The 19,316-nt window shown below is 37.6% G+C and overlaps 2 long non-coding RNA genes across 2 annotated transcripts in view; both read right to left on the minus strand.

Annotated features, from left to right (window-relative positions):
* Positions 1–8,235, minus strand: part of LOC107325917 — a 12,578-nt gene extending 4,343 nt beyond the window's left edge. The window contains exons 1-2 of the long non-coding RNA XR_001559778.2: positions 6,945–8,235; positions 1,676–1,754 (exon numbers count right to left, since the gene is read on the minus strand). This is a non-coding gene — a long non-coding RNA (uncharacterized LOC107325917). The remainder of the gene's footprint in view (positions 1–1,675; positions 1,755–6,944) is intronic.
* A 2,167-nt stretch (positions 8,236–10,402) lies between these two features.
* LOC107325911 lies at positions 10,403–17,345 on the minus strand. The gene is made up of 2 exons (XR_001559775.2): positions 17,067–17,345; positions 10,403–12,832 (listed from the first exon to the last, which is right to left on the minus strand). It is a non-coding gene; the product is annotated as an uncharacterized LOC107325911 (long non-coding RNA).
* Between the last annotated feature and the right edge of the window lie 1,971 nt (positions 17,346–19,316).

Consider the following 19,316-nt stretch of genomic DNA (forward strand, 5'->3'; position numbering starts at 1 on the left):
TTTGAAAAGTCAGTACAGTAGCCAACAGACTTCAGGCATTTCTGGTCAGGGATTCTGGCCCTTGAAGTCATTAATTTCTGTTTATTTATTTCTTTTTTAATGACTGAACAATGTCAAGAGACAAGAATTAAGTAAGTAGGTGTGGAGACCTACCAGTGAAGGCAGAGTTCCTAGGGAGCTCTTGATTCTGAGAGCAATCAGAGTATTTGGTACTAATAAATCATTAGATAAATAAATAAAATGAGAAATGTTATTGTCTAACATCTGAAAATTCTTACATTGCAATGCTTATAGTAACTTTTAGGGTTTGGTAGACTGCACTTGATATTTATACTCATATATATATATATATATATATATATATATAAGTATACTGTATATGTTCACAGGGCTCTGCATTAAAAGAGGAGAGGACAGAACAGAGAGTGAGGTGATTTTCCCCCTCTCCTCAGCTCTTGTAAGGCCTCATCTGGAATAGTACTGCATCCAGACCTGGGGCCAGAATACAGGAAGGTTATGGAGCTCTTGGAACGATCCCAAGGAGGGCCACAAAGATGACCAGAGGGCTGGAGTACCTCTCCTGTGAGGAAAGACTGAGGGAACTGGGCTTGTTTAGCTTGGAGAAGAGAAGGCTTCAGGGAAACCTTATCATGGCCTTCCAATATTTGAAAGGAGCATAGAAACAAGAGAGGGAATGGCTATTTATGATGGTAGACAGTGACAGGATAAGGGGGAATGGTTTTAAACTGAGACAAGGAGGTTTAGGTTGGATATTAGGAGGAAGGTTTCCAAAGAGGGTGGTGACACATGGGAACAGGTTGCCCAAGGAGGTTGTGGATGCCCCATCCCTGGAGGCATTCAAGGCCAGGCTGGATGTGGCTCTGGGCAGCCTGGTCTGCTGGTTGGCTACCCTGATCATAGCAGGGGGTTGAAACTAGATGATCATTGTGGTCCTTTTCAACTGAGGCCATTCTATGATTCTATGATTCTATGATTCTATGATTCTATGATTCTATGATTCTATGATTCTATGATTCTGTGATTCTATGATTCTGTGATTCTATGATCTATGCCGAAAAACTCCTTGTGCTATGTTTGAAGAAGAGAATATTCTTTCAGACAAACATATTTTCCCCTGACATGATTGTTTAATTTTGCTCATCTTCGAAATGCATGAAATTGATTTTCCGCGATTAGATGCGAAAGTTTCCAGAACTTATTTTAACTCAGCACAACAATTTGACACTCCCACTCATTTCCACCATCAAAACAAGAACGAAGATATTGGTCAGGGGAGCAATCAAATTACCTAAATTATTCAAATCCAAAATTTTAAGTTGGAACGTTTTTTCAAATTCATTTGTATCTCGATTAAAACAGGCTCAACCCTTGTCTATCTAATGAAGCTCCTGCTGAAAATCTCAGTTGGAAATTCAGGGAATCAAGTCTATCCATCATCTCAAAGTCATGATTATTTCATAAGTAATGCTCAGTATTCATTCAAGTCTATAACTCATCATTTGTGTTACCATAGTTTAACCATACAGGCATCTTTTAGAAGAACTCATGCTGAACGTTACTTGATGAAGCTAAATCCCATTAGCAGAACAAACAGAACAAAAGTCTGTGTCCTGACACCACAATGAGGTTCGTTTTAAATATTCACAAAGGATACAGGTGCAGATTTCTCATCAAATACTGGAGCACATCCAAAGCCTCTAGGAAGAATATTAATAACCCCTTCTCTTGCATTTCTGTTGGAGGAATAGCTCAATTAGTTTCAGTCTGCTGTCTTTTCCTTATCTATTATACATTTGAGTGGTTACACTTTACTTCTGAAAGTGCGCGTGGAAAGATACGCATTAACAAGGTAATGTATATGGGGGGAGCATATGTGCACCCTACACCAAATGCCTTCAGATGATGTAGACAGCTGTGCACTTGTACACATATGCTCCTTGCCCCTTTCCCCTTTTCTCTCCACTTTTTTTGAACATTAAGAACCATCAGATGCAACTGGTTGGAAAAGCTCGGTGCTCCAGACACAAAACCTAATTTAATATTACATGGCAAGTAGACACAAATGAGAATACAATACAAGAAGGATGAAAAGGGTTAAAGCAAAGGGAGACCTGAAATGGAGAGGATGGATTTTTTGTAAGGAAAAGAAGAAGTGTGACAGACTGCAGCTCCACTGAAGAAAACAGAAGTGAGAAGGGAAAAACAGTTAAATCTGACAGGAAACAGAGAAAGGACACTTTATTTTTGAACTGTGCCCTGAACAATTTCATTTATTGTAACATATCTGTGGGCCTATAAAAGAATAGGTCTTCTGTTAGCCTTTTGATTTTCACTTCTACAGAGTCATGAAGGAGACTTAGATGATTAATGAGGTAGAAGCATAATTTGTGGTATATGCACTTTCCCAAACACCTTCTAGAGTTCAGTGAACAGGTCAATTAATAACACCTATCACCCCTTAAAAGTAGGTTAATCATCTACGGGGGATAATCCTGTACATATTTCAAACTGTAATTATCTAATGTGATGCTCTAACAAGGTTCACTTTCTATCATGCCATCTACCATAAATGTTTCCCATGTGATATATATAAAATGATTTGACTTTTGAAAATGTTATAGACTGCCGTTATCTCCTAGGATACATATTAAAAAAGAGACTGGAACACATGTAAAAATATCAAAAGAATGTCACTTAAGCTGGTCAGATATGTTCAGTTAATAAATGATGGCTTAAGTTAAAAAATAATCATAGCAGCTGTCATAAAAGGTTTATTGACTTCCACACTAAAATAGTGTCAAACTTCCTAGGAAGAATATATATGTATATATATTCTTTATATATATATATATTCCATTCAGTTTGAAAAAAACCTTCATGACTTTGTGGTTTGCAGAAATAACACTACCGATCTCCTTCTCCAAAACACAGGACTATTCAACTGAGGCTGGAGGAAAAAAAAAATAAATAAATTACCACCATCTGTTATCAGTATAGAACATATAACACAACCAAGGAATTCTGTTTCTAGGCAGAAGGAAGTGTACTATGTACTGCTATAACACAATCACCGTGCTCACTGGGAATGAATATTCTAAATACTCTAAATATTCTGTTTGAGGTAGCGCTGGTATGAGGCTAAGGATGTGCCTTGAGTCATTTCTTATTCCTGTTCCAAATTCACTTTTCTAGGGAATAAAACATTCTGAAGTGCTACAGAGGCTTCTTGCAGAGCCTTATTTGTGCTGTAGTCTAGCAATCTCTCAGTCAGAGCACTAAACTGACTATGTGAATGATTTATGACTAAGTCTGGCTTCACTATTTATTTGTGTTTCTTGTCAGAATAGACTTAAAACATGAATACCGTCACCACTAATGGAGTATCTCTTTGCCAAGGATCCTGAATTAGAGACTGACCCAACTCCCTTGTTTTGTAATCTAGATCTTTTCTGGCTAGACCGTTCATTTTCCTATGAAGTGCATTCTCCCATTTTAAAGTGCTTTATGATTTGCAAGTCTGAAATTCTTCTTGTCACACTAAAATCTCTCTCTCTCTCTTTTTTTTTTTTTTTTCCCCATACCCTGGTTATTGCATACAAAATGACAACTGTTCCTCAGAACAGAAACAGTTCTCTATTCCATCAAAGGAGAATGCTGTTATCTTTATGCATGCCCTAAACCACAGATTTCTTCTCATATGGGTGGAAAATATCTCTGCTCAGATGGCAGCTGCCAGGGACACCTCCAAGAGGAGCCTGGACATTGCAGGAGAAGGAACTTCAGTCTAGGACTCCCTCTTCTTGCTTTGTGAGTCATGAGCAGTTCTGTTCTCTCCTTCACTACATGCTTTGAAAGAGGGGTCTGTTATCTTGTTCAATTGTTTGAAGGAGAGATCAGAGGGATCTACCTGCAGAAGGAAGCTCTGAACTCTAACTTCCCTGTGAGCAGAAGTGTCTCCTTCAAATGCAAAGAAAGGCTTATCAGAGGAAGAATTTGGGACTTGTCACTGTTCAATATGTAGAACCACTGTCGGGAAGCTCTTGGCAGCTCTTTACTCAGCTTGCTGGCTGATTTAAATCTTCTTCTAAAGTGTCTTAACTCTTCTCTTTCTATGCACATGGAGCACTGGGATATTACTCTGTGATATCTTATCCCACTGAAAGCTATATCAAACACTTCTGTATTCTTTAGAGGGACAGGGGAATGAGGAGTAGAAAGGACAAGAAACAGTGGAGGGGAAATTTGATTTTGTCTTTATGATGTAATTCTTTCTTACCTACTAAAGCTGTGATGAGACACTCAGGGAAATATGTATTATATCACTTTAATAGCAAGTACCTAAGTGCCCACAATTAATAATGAATCTTCACTCTAAAAGCACAGTAAGAACAAACGAAATAAATTGTGCATGGAGATGGGAGAAAGATCATACCTATAGTGTTGCTGCTAAGGAAATGTAACAGTGGATGAAAATAAGAGGTGATTTAGATCTTTTGATTATATTCATCCAACCTAGTTTCAAATCATAACTTTATGCTGTTACTGGCAGTCTTTCTGCCTGCTCAAAGAAGAGAAATAAGTGTCTCCAGAGTTAGACATGATGGCTAGTCCATATGAGATAAAGAAGGATTAAAGAACAATGCATTACATGAGAAAATTTTAATAAATATTATTATTTTTATTTTTTCCTCCAAAAATAAAAGCTTTCTGTTTAATTATGTTGGCCCATGACATCAGAGGTGGATGTTGATGGTAAAGTTTAACCTTCCCACCAATATTTCATGTCTCAGGTTGTTTGAATGCTCTGGATTATATTGCATAACAGCCAGCTGCTGATTCAGGTGGCTCTTAGTGTCTATTGATCTCGTGTTATATCCACCAAGCCCACAGAAACATCTTGGGTAGACAGATACTTCAAGATATCTAAAATGGCACTGGACACAAGGCAGATGAATTCATCTTCAAGAGCAGTGAGCTTACATGACACACATGTTAGATGCTTAGATTAATAAAAGAAAAACACAAACAGAAGCTTAATTGATTCGGCCAACACAACGGAGAAAGCACATCTCATGATAGGAGCTGTTTAGCTGTTTATTTCACCAAGTGATGTAAAGACTTAGCAAAAAAGGCTCCCACCTTGCTACCACCTGTTACTAATAGCGCAAACCAGTTGTGTTGAAACTTGTGCCTAATATGGCTTTAATGGCTGATGTTAAGATTCTAATAAAGAGGGTAGTTATGACGCTAGTATTATAATTGTGAAGTATTCTAGATAATATCATTAAAATTCAAGGAAGCTTGCTTCATACCAATGCAGAACTTGAAATTTAAGTGGAGTACCTAATTTATTAGGATGCTTGTGTAAACAGATGTTTATTGTTAAAGAAGTCATGTTATGAAACAACAGAACCCTGGTTTGAGTCTTATTTGGAATTATTATCCAAGGTACTACTTATGGTCTTCATCCCCAGGAGTGAGAACTCCGAGTGGCTCACACCCTTAACTTGAGGAATATTCTTTAGTCTGATTTAAATCTTCTTGTCTTGTGCTGGATCAGGGTCTGAAACCCTTTGGCCCAAACATGAGAGCAAAAGGAAAAAGAGTTTGTCATTTTGTCACGGGAGAATGGTGTTTCCCTTAGTATTTAGGATCCGATGTAGTAGGAATAGCGATAATTGGTTGCAAAGATCTTACTTGGAAATCATAATAAGCCTTGTGGAGAAATGGTGCATCTTCATTTGACAGAATCACATTTAATTTTACCATTTTTTGTGCTGCCTTCAGTGCAGCCACCAAAAGAACCATGCTCATGCACTACAAGAGCAGGCAACATTTTAAGGATTGGCCAGCATTAAGTGCAGAGCAAAGCCCCACCCTGCAAGCAATCCTAAGAGGTAAACAGGCTGGATCAAGTAGGCTGAATTCAAGCTGCTGAACAGCTTGCTTTGACACGCAGGGTCCTCCACTGTGAAAGGAAGTTTCCAATTGAAATTGTTGACAGCTCTCGAGTATTTCTAGTGCCTCTCTGACTAGGGAGGAATCTTAACCTTTGCATTGCTGTGACACCTCAAGAAGAAAGCCTCTGAAACTGGAAAGAGAGATCAGAGTGAAGAATAAGACACTTCTGTTAGTAAAAATGGCTGAGTAGAAAAGAGGGAAAAATTGTGCTCTTTGGGAGAAAACAAAACAAAACAGAAGGAACTCGAGCATATGGCTCCAAATCTGTGAGTATGCACATATTCCTATGTCTGCACTAGCAAATGATCTTATTAGCACCCAAGGATGCTGCTGGTATCTTAGCAAGATCCAAGTCCAATTTGTAATGTTATAATGTGGCCTAGGTCAGAGCCCATGAGCCATTTGGATACGATAATAAAACATACAGCTTTTTATTTTGATTTTATTTTTATTGGCAGGGATTTGAATATTTGCTGTTTGCAGTGTCTTTACTTGTTCTGGGATGTAAAACTAAACCTGTCTGATTTAAAATATATGTATTTTTTCACTTTATATTTGTTTGTATCCATTCAGTTCTCCTTCAAGGTATAAACTACTGACGTACCTGCAGGAGTTTATACTTTTCACTCTCTTTGATTTGAAAAGTCTGATGTTTTTCTGTTTGCGGTTATCAGGGGTGGAAAAAAAAATAGTCTTAGGTTGTGAATTTAGTGTCTGATATTTGAGTCTACATATATGCATCTGGAGTGAACAAAGAGCACAACAGTAACTGCTGAATATATACATCAACAAGAAGTCTTCTCCCTATGAGTTCAAAAGTGACTTTAGTCAATTTTGCTCCTAACACCTATCCTCATTCTAAATGTCCACAACTGACGCCAACCAGTATTCAACCGATACATGAAACTTGTAAATTTTATCAACCACAAACAGAAAGCATGTGGTGCACAGGAAAAACTTACCTGCAGATGGTACAAGACAACCAGGTTAAGTGAGAAAGGCAGATAGATCAGGTGCTGGACTCACAAATGGCCTCTGATAAATACAAAAAAAAATGCAAAAAATGTGTAAAACCAAAACAGAATCGAGCAACAAAGCAACAACAACAGAACATCAATAGGCTACAAGTCTAACAAGCTGGCAGACAAATAGAGAGGTGAAAATTAGGCCAGCTCCATGGCCACTGCAGCAAGGTGGAAATAATACTACCATTTTTTTCTGCAGTTGGGTTATTTATGTGACAGTCACCGTACATTTCCACATATTTGCACAGAATTATATATCTTTTCCTTATAATTAGATACTCTTTACTCCTCTGTACCTCACTGTTTAATGTGACACCATATCGATTAGGTTTCCAGTACATACCACCCCAGACATGTTTATATGGCTATTTCAAATGATTTACACTAACTAATGTTGCAGCAGGAATATCATTTTGGAAATATAATACCAGTCAATAGCAGTAAAGGTTCTGCTAATGGTCAGAACTCCTTGTACCATGGGAACAAGTTGCCACTAACAACTCATCACCTGAAGGCCATAACTTCAAGTTGATGTAAACTGGCATAGGACCAAATTTCAGTGCTCAGTGGAGCTACAAAGAGTCATCTCAGCTGAAAGTCTGTCTGTCCCAATTACCCTGATAGTAAAGCTAGATAGAGTACAGGCAAGTTATCTGCAAAACAGCAAATTGGTCTGGAAGGTTGATGTGATACATGAAAACAAAGTTCATGCTTTTCCTCTTTCCAGAGAATTTCCTCCCACTTCAGAAACAGTCTAAATCAACAGACATTTATTTCTAAGAAACATTAGAACCACTATATGAGAAAGACTGAGTTTTAATCTGATATAAAAATATAGCATTTAGAAAGCTTTGGAATTTTATAATACCCGTTACTATACCTCTAGTGTTAGCACCACGTTGTCTCAAACTTAGCAAGACATAAAACAGACACTGATGATTCTTGCTTTGCAAAATAGTTATCAGAAGAAAAGATATTACAGATTCAGAACTATCTGCACTTATTGGGAGATTTTATACCAGCTGCTTGAATGGCATATATATCCAGTGCTTTCATGCAAGTGACTTTCTTTTGTAAGTATACTGGCATAATAAGGAGTAATTACAGAATTTAGCTGTTAGGGTTTTATCTGTGAAACTAACATGATGACAAGAAGTATACTGCTTCTACCTGAGCACAAGCTTCTTCATAAATGTCAAGTTAATGACAACTTTTACATAAACCTACAATTTCTGGTTTGCAAAACTCACAAAGATAAATGAAGTCTAAAGGAATGAAATCTGCAGTCTGACAGAAAAGCAAGTGATCAAAGCAAAAAGGCTTTGATCACTCAGTGGCTTTATTAATAAATGAAAGACATTCCAAATAGCTCTTTGGTGCTAATAGAACTGAATTGCTTTATTTCTAGATGTATTTGTACATCTATTTGCAGCATCTCAGTGCATACCATAATAGTGGCAGGTAGGGCAACTTTGTTTTCCAAGTTAAGGACAAAACCTGCATTTATGTACAGCCTTTTCATTACAGGCAAGTTTTCTTTTGCAGGAAAGCCTAAACTCAAAACCATAGCCTGAATTCTTTGTAGGATTTCAAGGCAGAGGCTAATCTCAGAGAGCTTTAACTTCATGAGTATGAAGCGCAAACAGTATGCACAGACTAGAAAAAATCTTCTCAAGTTTAGGAAGTAAAATTTCATGAAAAGAAAAAACTTTCTTCCTTCTAGTACACTGAAAACAAGAATGGATTTGGAAAAACTTGGACTTACAACCATTGCTGACCATTCAAAAACATATTCCTTTCCTATCATAAGGGCTTTCAGCCAGAATCGGTTAATCTTCTTATTTATAATATCAATTTAGATGGATGCACAGTATAGATGGGGAAGGGGGAAAGGGGGGTGGGGAAGAAAAGCATACATGGAGACAAAATAAATGCAAATTATTCAAAGATAGATCTTCAAAAATGCAAATGAAATTCAAGCAAGATGAAGTATTGAATACAGTGTGGAAGAAAAAAAAAAAATCAAAGCAGTCCCCTAGTTTTTGACAGACGTTCATACATTTGTCAAGTAAACACATTGTAGAAACTACCAAAAACTAGAGTGTGCACACAGGCACAACGAAAAATGGTTTAAAAAATGTTAAAAGGATGCTTTTGAAGGCCTAGAAGTCAAGTTAGAATTCAATGAAAGACAAACTAATAACCTAATAGAAGTCCAAAAATCATAGTTAGAAGACTTATTTGTAGGGATTTGGGTATGAAGCATGGTGGATTAATTATTATTATTTTTTAATCAAAGTTTAGAATGAGTTAGCCATTTAAAATGTATTTAAAACTTTGTTAATGAAAAGGAAAATGAGTCTTTTCCCTTCTTTTTTACGGCTCCTCTTTAGATACTGAGAGGCCACAGTGAGATCACCTCAGAGCCTTCTCTTTTCCAGGCTGAACAAACAGCCCCAGCTCTCTCAGCCTGTCATCATAGGAGAGGTGTCGCATCCCTTGGATCACTTTTGTGGCCCTTCTCTGGACATGCTCCAACAGACCTATGTCTTTCTTGTCCTGAGGACTCCAAATCTGAACAAAGTAGTCCTGGTAAAATAATCATACAATAAAAATATCATAAGCAACAATCATATAAAATAATATTTCATTAATAAATATTTCATATGATATACAGAAATATGTCGTTGTACTTTCTGTGTTGGAGAACCTGTAAATCTACAAAAAGAAACCTTAATCTTGTTGAGATGCTTTCAGATAATGAAGGGACAGCGAAGTGTAAGAATGTCTGGTCTTAATCTTGTCCACAAAAATCCCCAAAGTCATCCTCTAATTTCAATTATTATATCACCATTTAGATAATTTAATCAACATACCTTCACAAACAAACTAGTAAATAAATTAAAATAAAATAAAATAAAATAAAATAAAATAAAATAAAATAAAATAAAATAAAATAAAAATAAAAATAAAAATAAAATAGGATTCATCCACAACCTTACTAGGTCTCCAGAATCACCTTGCTGAATAATCACAGAATATTTTTTATCATACCCTTACAGGATCAACACAGATTCTTAGATCCATGTTCTTAGATCCATATAGTAACAAATGATTATTAGTACAGTTCAGCTCAGTAAGAACAGGAGGAAGGCTTCAGAGCACATTATCTAATCAGTGCCATAGGTATGGTTAATCACTTAATTTAACTGGTTTCCTAATGTGAGAGATAACTGCTGAGAATATATATATTTTTTTCCAATCCCAATGCTGTTAACCTGTATCTTATACCATTAAGAGCTTTCAGATGCAAACAGAAATATTACCTAATTCTTACAAATCACTTTTTGTCAAGATATCTCAAAAGTAATTCAAAAATGAAATAACTTCTTTTTTTTTTCACTGCTAGAGATCAAGGGAAGAGGAAGCAAAGTGACTCACAACAAGCAGAAGCACTGGAAGAAAACCAAGATTTCTTTTCCATCCAGTTAACATTCAGTGCTGTAGGCTGCATGACATCTTTGAGCTAACGTTACTCATTTCTTAAGAAACCAGAAGGAAAAAGTGATGGGAAGCAAGAAGAAAGAATGGCTAAAATAAATAAGTTGAGCTGACACTGTATCTGCTTTCAAAGCAGCTGTTTCCAGATATAAAGGGCCAGTTCACAAAAGGTACACTGGAAAAACTGAACATTACATTGAAGCTTTCCTAAGGAGAGCAAATCCTTTATGGGGAGAAAAAGTGCCCAGAACATATGTTCAGCCTATATCAGGGCATTACAATTAAGGTTACATTTTAAAAAACCTCTGTCAGATGGTTTAATGTCCACTTTAACCCCTGGGCTTAGTCAGAGGAGAATACAGGCACGTCTGAGAATTCGAAGGTTTAATTGATGTATCTGATTTAGGAGCCTCCCAGACCCCATCAGAGGAAAGCACCAGATACTGGGATGTAGCTGGAAGTCAGCTTGAACACAGCTTTCTCTCTGTATTGATCTTCCCTGAAAGATTGATGTGCAGTTTGATCTTATCTCTAGAACACAGAAGGGCTGATAGCAATCCTGTGGAATTCAACCCAAAAGGCATTACCTGGTGCTTCGTAGTTGTCAGGCTCAGGTTCAAGCTGTGAATAAAACTGTGCATACAAGTAATCTAATTATACATGCAAATACCTCGTTAGAGCTCCAGCTGATTATTTGCCTCTGTAATTCCTGTAGTAAGGAACAGCATATTATAGCCAAGCATTTTTATACATGAGGTTCTAAAAGGCTGAAGCTCATCAAGCAAAGCATTTCTTTTCCTGGGATGACAAAACTGTAGAACAGCAGAATCAACAGCTGTATGATCATGCAGCAGGGGCAGGGGCCACCTGCTCTGGAAGGCCAGAGACCTTGCAATTACGGCAAAATCTGCTCAGAGGGCAGGAAAAGTTTCTTCTCAACTCTCAGTAGTTAAAAGTTGGTGCACACCAAAGAGCATGAGAGCTTCAATCCTTTGAGAACTCTGAATATTTTACCTAGGTACAAGCCTGTCCCTTTGTAATCCTCTGAAATTCTTGGCTTTAATAATAGGGAATGACTGGCACTGATTTCAGAGGACAGTATGGAAATGCACTGCCTTTAACATATTTCAGATTCAGTGTCCTTCATATATCCTTACTCTCATGTTAAAGAGGAAACGGAAGTGGATATTCTTGCATACTTCAATTGTCTCTACACATATGCAGAGTATTCAAGAAAGCACTAATTGATCCTAATGTAGATTTCTACATTTTTATTACCAGTTAATAACTAATTCATATGTTGAGGATATATTTCTGATTTAGGAGATAAATGGATGGAGATATATGAGAACCAGTTTCAGCTGAGTTTTCTACAGATTATTCAAAAAAAGTCACAAAAGATTAAATTATTATAATTATTTCTCAGATCGACTTATTCTGACATTCATAGATGTATAATGATTTGTATTCAGCATCCTTATAAATGGCGAAATCGTAATAACAAAGAATAGAATGCCTCTTTTGCACAGTTTTTGCAGTGTATACCACATCTGACTTTTTTCACTTAGCACACAGCAGGCATCAGTGATTCTTGTGTGAGTGAAAACCTTTATAAAAGTTTATGTACCTCATATCATAAGTAATAGGTCACTTTTAAACATCCTTAGAGCCTCCGTTCCTATTTCATGATCTTCATTTCAATAAAACAGGTTTATTAAAGAAAGAAAGACCCTTAGGCAACTCAAATTGCACAACTCATGAAGGAGAATGTAATTCAAGCATAAACATATTGCCAGCATTTTCAGATAGGTACCACATATTAAGCTAAACCCACAGACAACATTTTCAAGAGCTTTGCAGTGTATCAAGGAACTTAATATTTAGTAGAATTAGACACTTGATGCTCTGTATTTATGACCCTAGTCATCTGGATAAAGGTTCAAAACCTGGAATTAGTTGTCATGCACAGCCTTACTGGAAGGATACACGCAGTTCTGATCCTGAAAATCAGACCATGAATTAATGCAATTGGCATAGTGCAGCCTAAACCACACAGAGCATTTACATCATCTCTATCAATTGCCTATAGATTGCCCAGAAGTTTTAGGTCCTTCAGTATGATGACTTCATGCGTGGACAGGGGAGTAGTGTCCACTTGGTGCTGATGCTGAGCTGGGTGCAGATGGCAGGTGCCTGGTTCTGGGTCACAGGCTAATACCTCTCCCTGCTCGAGCTCACTCTTCAAGTTCATATTCCTCACTTCTCATCTTCCAAAACCTGAGGAAGGATAGGGCTCTTCTTTTGGCACAAGACCATTGGAAAACCTGAAAAAGAGGAATAGGTCACAGCATTGCATCCTTGAGCTGAGAAAAGACAGACCTTTATCTCCTTTACCCCAGGAGAATGAACTAATGGTCCATGATACTGGCTAGAGGAGCTGATCACCAGCCCATGCTGAGACTGCACAGCAAGGAACAATGCTGGAAACCACTGAGCTAGAGTAAGATGAGGCAATCAAGCATGAGTAAATGCCTTGAGGCAAGCTCTTCTCTCTTTGTCATCTTACCTATCCACTTTATTTTCTTTTCTGTTCATGTAAGTAATATCTGGAAAAGAAAAATGCAGAAATATAGAGGAATAGCATTTACAAGGAGCTGGATTTCTGCCTGGAAGTAAAAGAAGAGTAGGTGTTTCCTTTTATCATGCATCTTGCCAACAGACTATAAAGTGCTACAGCAATCTCCCTCTTGTGAAAGATGGGAAGTCTCATCTATGCAAATACACAAACACGATAAAAAAAATGCTAATATGCTAAAGAACTGTGGGGAAAAAATACAGCAAGCATATAATTGTAGAAGGTTATTATTTCAAAATTGTTAGATTCAGAAGTTTAAAGGTGGGTTGTTCCCCCCCACCCCACCCCATTCTTTTTTCATATTTGGTGAAGATTATGCAGAATCACTTGTTTTATTCCAGATATTTTAGTCTGAAAACTGAAAAAAATCCAGCAGGTGTAGTATTCCATAGACATAAACTTTTTTCATGGGGATGGTATCTCAAATATGATCTGCTGATGAGTGTAGAAGTAATGCATTACCTTAAGGAACAGACTGATCTATATTCATGGCAGATATTCGGACCTGAGAAATTTGAACATACATTTTTGCTATCATTTTTGTCATGCGTAGAAACAATAGCCACGATCAGTTTCTGCAGTGTCCTTGGCACCATACATTTTCAGCATCAACAACAGATATTACTTCAAATGATTCAGAGTCCATAATTTTAAAAGCCAAACGTTAAAAACAATATTGTCATATTTGTAATGTGGGAAACTAAGGTACAGCGAGAATGAATTCTTCACCCACAAGCTCAAAGAATACATTTAGTAGAGATGGAAATGGACTAGCTTTCTCATGGCTAGTCCCAATACCTCTGAGATTATCCTCTATGTTTTCTATAGCTTCACTGCTAAGCAGAATCTTAAAAAGAAACAAGGAGTACTGAAGTACTGCATCCAGGTATGGGGCCCCCAGTACAAGTAGGACTCAGAGCTGTTGTAGTGGGTCCAGACAAGGACCATGAAGATGCTCAGAGGATTGGAGCATCCCTCCTGTGAAGAGAGGTTGAGGTAGATGGGCTTGATCAGCCTGGAGAAGAGAAGGCTCTGAGGAGACCTTGCTGAGGCCTTCTAGTACCTAAAAGAAACTTACAGGCAGGAGTGGGACCTGCTTTACACAGTCTGATAGTGATAGGACAAGGGAGAATGCCTTTAAATTAAAAAGGGTCTGAAATTTAGATTCTATGTTGGAAGGAGATTTACTCAGAGGATGGTAGGCCCTAGTACTGCTGCCAAGAGAAGTATCGATACCTCCTCCCTGTAGGTGCTTGAGGGCAGGTTGGACAGGACGCTCAATAAGTCTGTAATGACACCAAGCTGGGAGGTGGTGTCAATCAGCCTGAGGGTAGGAATATAGAGGAATAATATTCAGAGGAATATAGAAAAGCTGGATTGCTGGGCTGAGATGAATGTGATGAGGTTCAACAATGCCAAGTGCTGGGTCCTGCATTTTGATCACAATAACCCCATGCAGCGCTATAGGATTGGGGATGAGTGGCTAGATAACTTTGAAGAGGAAAGGGACCTGGGGGTGTAGGTTGATGCTTGGCTGAACAGGAGCCAGCAGTGTGCCCAGGTGGCCAAGAGGGCCAACAGCATCCTGGCCTGCATTAGAAATAGCGTGGCCAGCAGGAGCAGGGAAGGTAATCAACCCCCTGTACTCAGCCCTGGTGAGGCCACATCTTGAATACTGTGCTCAGTCTTGGGGTCCCCACTACAAGAAAGACATCTATGAACCTGTGCAGCCTCATTTGAGGACAACCAGCGTATGGCAGGGGGTTTGGAAGTAAGTGAGCTTTAAGGTCCTCTCCAACCCAAGCTGTTCTGTGACACTATGATACGATTTAATTAAATAAAATGTTATTGTGACTGTTTTGTTGTTGTTGTTGTTTTATATTACTTGATGTAAGCTGTGTTCAAATTCATTTTCAGTAAGCCCATCCACAGTGCAGTGGTTTGTGTGTGCCATTTCTTTTAATCAAATTATAGGTCTGCTAAAGCAGAATGCTAGGCTTCTTAGAAATTAATCAGTGTGGGTTTTGTTTTGTTTTGTTTTTCTCTTTTGTTTTATCTTTATTTTGTTTCAAATGTTTTGAGCTGTTTTTGGCAGGATTACTGCCTTTTGGACTGTTCTTTGCTTCCTGTGGAAACTTTCTGCAGTTTGTTTTAGTTTCTTTCTTTTCTTCCTTGTAATAAGAGGATGTCTGAATAACACGAGGAGGCCTGTCCAGGTGTAATTTTTATATAATGCATGAAATTAAAATTTCATCCCACTAAAAATAATTAAGAATGAACTAGTCACTGCTTCAACATTATGTGTTAATAAATCTAGATATAACCATGTTTTAAACTGTGCCTTCTTGAGAGCCATGAGAAGTTGTACATGAGGGAGAAAGAACATTACAGTCCCTTGTCTCTTAGCATCCATTATAGAGTTAATCATTTCCATGTGCATATACCATTGATGGGCAGCCACTGCTCAGATTTGTTAAGGGGGGAAATTCTGAAGGGTCTATAATCTATAACTGAGATTGCCAGTTATCAACCAACACCCCCAGGTCTGTTTCCTCTACACAGTGTTCCAGTCACTCTGCCCCAAGCCTAAAGTGTTGTCTGGGGTCATTGTGGCCAAAGTGCAGTACCCAGCAATTGGTCTTGTTGAACTTCATCCCATTGGCCTCAGCCCAACTATCCACCCTGCCCAGATCACTCTGTAGGGCCTTCCTATCCCCAGTACATTCCTGCCATATGTTAGTCAGAAATGTGTGAATGCTTCACAAAGAATACACCTTTGTTTTGAAAATAATGTGCCATCTCTCCAAGTTAAAGAAGAATTAATACCACAGTAGAGTATATACACGTGCTTTTTAGACAATCTTATTATCTGTGGCTTAAAGTGAGTAAGATAATAGCCTGTCTCGAAGGCACACATCCAAATTTCATCTACAGTCTTAAATAGGTAATATTTTCCTGAACTTTTAAAAGCACAGCTTTTAAGCTTTTAACTCTCAGGACTTCAAATTTCAAGCTCCAGCCTGTCTTCCACATCCTTGACTATAGAATGATTTCCACTTCCATGAGATATTATTTTTTTAGGGTATATGAGCTGTGACTTGTGTATGAGTAGTAAGGAAATCACAAAACCACTATACTGAAGAACAGTAGATGCTGGGAGGTGAATACTGTGATATAACTCTTGGAGGTAAAGGGGAGTCTTCAAAAGTTTTAGTAAGGGAGAAGGAAAAGAATGATCTGAGCACCTTTCTGCTGTAGTTTTGGTTTGAGGTACTGGTATTCTTCTGTGAAGTCCTAGTGTGCAGTATTGTCTTATACAATCCTTTTTAAACACTGAACCTGAGAACTTCTAGTGGAAGTAATAGTCACTGCAGAATAACGCATGTATGCAGCTTCTTTCATTCTACTGACAAAATAAAAATAGAGAAGTTTGGTGTAGTTCAAAATTTCTGAAGAATTTCTCTAGAAGACACTCCCTTATGAAAAGTTTCTTTCTTTATCCAAGAAAGCAGGACAGCAGAACCACCTCCATTTCCTAGAGCCTCACTCAAAGATTATTACACTTAAAAAAGAAAAAAAAAAAAAAAAAAAAAAAAAACCATTGCATTTGTATTGCCTCAGGAATGTGCATTGTTTTCCTTTGCACCTGTAATAGCTTTGGCTTTTTTACCATCAAAATTTTAGTCTACACTAAAACCACTGCAAAACAGAACATACTCTTCTTCACTACATTCAGACAGCTGAAAGTATCCCCTCACTCCTCAGAACGTACACATAAGCAATTAATGTGGCAAAATAAGTGAAGTGGGACCACCTCTGGCAGCTAACAGAACAGTCATAATGTCTTATAGGTCTGTCAAACCAGAAGGAAGAAAACAAAAATACGTATAGTCTTACAAAGTTGCCTTAGCTGCGAGACTTACCATAAACCTGTTTTCAAAGCACACTCTCCTCAGAAGATGAAAAAAACAGTTCCCAGACTGCTGTATGTCACATCAAGTAGAAGTATCTAGCTATCCTCTGTCACAAACGCCAAGATAAACAGAAGTCTCACAGGCTGCTTTTCAACAGGGCATAAAAACAGCCCTAACTCAGCTATATCTGAGGGATTTATTCCACAGGCAAAACATGTCCCTTAGCTTATTTGCTTCTCCAGATTATATTTAGCAACTGTCCTGAGAGTAGTTGTTCCACCCCTTCCCTTTTGCCCTCAGGCTGCTTTTCTGAGAAACCAATGGGCTCCTACTGATCATGCTGTAGGTTCCATGGTCTTGCTTAGGTTCCAGCTCAAGACCAAACCCCCTTTTCTGCTTGCAGTTAGCTTTGCTGAAAGAAGCCCAGATAATCATTACTTCTTTCAAAATAACATATCTAACAGAAGTGTATGTTTTATCAAAGGAGGAAAGAGAACATTTAGATTTGCTTTAGCAAACCTTTTCATTTGATTGGTTTGTTCATCTTGACACGATTTCTTGGTATGTGAACAGCAGCCAGAGTACCTCTCCTGATGTCACAAACTGGCATAGTGATAGCTGTAGTACAGAAAACAAAATGCCACAACATACCGTGAAATAATACAAGCAGGGAAGGCTTGTACTAGCATGCTTATTGTCAGCTTCAAATCTCATTTTTTTTTCTAGATCAAAAAGTCTTTTCTTCATGTCAGAATGAAACTGTGACACTGAACAAGAGGCAGAGTATGCGGTTAATGCAGTAATTAGGGAAACAACTGTTTTTTATTTGTTTGTTTGCTTGTTTGTTTTTAATAAAAATAAAGAGAAGTAAAAATTATCAAAAAGAAAAAATTATAAAAAAAGACCAAGAAGAAGAATAAATTTGTTATGAGCTTGTAAGGGAATAGTTAAATGAAACATACTAGCTGCAAATGGCATTTACCTTCAGCATTAATCACAGTAATTGTTAGTAGAAAGTTTTACCACTTTAAATGGAAATGAAAAGTAGTTAATCATTCGTGTAGGTAAATGTTATCAGTATACTTACAGATAAGATACTTTTGCATTTTTGGTCTATAAAAGAAATCCTTCATGATGGAGGTGTGCTAATTTTGTGGATGAGCCACCAAGGGCCCATATCTGAACAGAAATGAAATAAATATCTCATCTCTGTGTATATATCAGTTCTTCACACAGCAGATTAAGGAACACAGATTTTGAGATAACTGAATTATTTCAGCACCCTCCAGAGGTGGGGGATTTTTTAATTAATTCAATACTCATATGGTACAATGAAATAAGTATCCTTGAAGAAGGTACTGGCCTTTGGAATATCCCAGGGCAAGAAACCCTGCAAAATACTTAGAATCTCTTGAATTTTCACCTCTTCTTCGTGTAGTGAAGAACAAGAGAGCTAAAAGGTTTTTATGATGAAGGATTCTATAGCCACGTATCTAAGAGACTTTCCTATAAGGAGGTGGAAGCATGTTCCGATCTGACAGAGGATCTTTGAGGTGAATGCTGAAATCTTTGTTCACAGCGTCTGTAGTTTGGATAAAGCACACTCTTATATCTCCTGTAAAGAAAAGTGGCCATAATTACATTTTCCAGGACTCAGATCCTGTCACTGACACTAAATTAAAAATGCTTCTGGATCCTGTTGTTTGGTGGTACAGGAGAAAGGAAGGCCTAACACCTGGATTTCTCTTTAGAAACATGCCAAGTAATTCCCTTGTGGTCAGTGAGAATTGGAAAAATCATAAGAGAAGGGAGACAGCCAGCAGTAGAAGCTGTATGTTGGCTGTGAGAAAGCTTTTTGAATTATTAGTGCAGTTGAATGCCACCTAAATTTTTGCATGGTAACTACTCCTTTTCTTGGCTCCAGCACTGTGTGTTTATTTCTTGTCTTGGTCTTCACAAAGCATGTGTTATTTCAATACTTTTCTCTCTTGAACACTCGTCTTGCAGAAACTGTTGTATTTTAAGTCTAAAACATTATGTGACAAAACCCACGAAGAAGAAATTCTGTAATACATATACTCAACAATAAATCAAGACACCCTCCTCTATCCAAAATACAGTCATGGAATTGCATGGTCTTACTTTTCTGGAAAAAGTAAGAGGAAAACAGCAGAGGTGAAAAAAAAAAAAAAAAAAAAAAAAAAAAAGTCTATGAGTCTTTTCCATTTGGCATTTCATTTCAGTGCCAAATATTTCTAA

Source organism: Coturnix japonica, chromosome Z (assembly GCF_001577835.2).
Source record: "Coturnix japonica isolate 7356 chromosome Z, Coturnix japonica 2.1, whole genome shotgun sequence".
NCBI classification, from domain to species: Eukaryota; Metazoa; Chordata; class Aves; order Galliformes; family Phasianidae; genus Coturnix; species Coturnix japonica.